The sequence below is a fragment of the Geospiza fortis genome, unplaced genomic scaffold, assembly GCF_000277835.1.
Source record: "Geospiza fortis unplaced genomic scaffold, GeoFor_1.0 scaffold450, whole genome shotgun sequence".
In the NCBI taxonomy this organism is placed as follows: domain Eukaryota; kingdom Metazoa; phylum Chordata; class Aves; order Passeriformes; family Thraupidae; genus Geospiza; species Geospiza fortis.
The window spans coordinates 1,178,511-1,180,016 of NW_005054416.1; positions in this window are offsets into that span (position 1 = coordinate 1,178,511).

Below are 1,506 nucleotides of genomic sequence, written 5' to 3' on the forward strand. Positions count from 1 at the left end.
CTCGCCGCCGGCATCCTGCGGCCGTGGCCCGGGCAGCGTCGCCTTCCCCGGCCAGCGGCTCGCCTCGGTGAATCAGCACTTCCCGGTGAGGGGCTGGCAACGTGCCACCACCACGGTCCCCCCGCCGGGCATAGGGAATGTCCCCCCACACCCCAAGGGCGGCCAGGGCAGCGGTTGGCACCTGGCACTTATGGCACCCTCAAACCCATTCCCTGGCTCATTCCTCACAGCCACAGCATGCTGCCAGCAAGCCCATTTCCAGTGCACAGAAACTCATCAGAATCGCCCAAAACACCCCAAAATTCTGACCCATCACTGCCACCCAGAGCCTGGTGTGTCCCCATTGCTCCACTTCACCAAAACACTTGGATTTGGCATCTCCCCCATGTCCACAAGCAGCCCTGCTCCGGCTGGGAAGGGGCAGGAGCCAGGGGGCATCCCCTCAGCCCCCCAGCAGCCCCCTGCCTGCCAGGCGCGGGGCCAGGCCCGGGAGCAGATGGTCCCTCTCGGCACGGCCACGCGGCACAGCACGGGGCACCTGGGCATGGAAAGGCACGGCATAGCTCCTCCGGCAGCGCTGCCCTGCCCCGGCCAGGGCTCCCCAGCCACACTCCCACCCGCCAGGAGAATTTGGGCTTCCCCAGGGCCACATGCCGGCCGTGCCAGGACTGTCCCATGTCACCCAAGCCGGTGACACGCACACGTGCTGACACTCCACAGACATTTTTGGCTATAAATAGGCCTCCCCTGCGCACGGTGCTAGCTGAGCCCCGCTCCCTTCTTGGGAGCTGCCCCCTACACCCCAAAACCACGAGACAGTGCCCCAAAAACACACGATAGCTATAAAATACTCCGTGGGGGGCCATGCTGGCACCCGGCAGGGTTTTCTGAGTCTCCTGTGCTTGCCACCGTCTTCCAGGGCACCCCAATCCCCTGGTTTGGGAGCTGGAGATTTATAAAGGGAAAAGCTGGGAAATCAGGCCTGGGGGAGCCCTGGGTTATTGGGGTGAGGGTAAGAATTCCCCCAGCCCAACACCTACCCTTGAGCATCCTCCTGGCACCGGGACAAGGGGGACCAAGGGCATGGCACCCCGAAACCCCTTCCCAGTAACCCTCCAGTTTGCCCAGTTGCTAAAAACTGGGGGATGAAGTGGGTTGGGTGATGTGTCCCACCGAGACCCTCAGGACTCGGCTTTTCCACCGTGTCCCAACAGTGCTGGGAGCACCAAGGACTAGTGTGGGGAGCCCTCCAGGGGTTGGCACCCCAGGAAAAGTGTCCCCAGGGTGTCCCCACACTGTCCCCGGGCTGTCCACAGGGTGTCCCTAGAAAGTCACCGCCACTCGCCCGCCCCGTCCTTCCCGAGAGCAGCCCCGAGGGACGCGGGGTGACAGCAGACCCCCCGCCGCGGGCGAAAAGGGGGCTCAGGCTCCCCGTAGGGCTCTTCACCCTCGCCACCAAACTTTCTTCCGTGCCCCCCGTCCCCCCCCGGTACCGCGCCCGGTGTT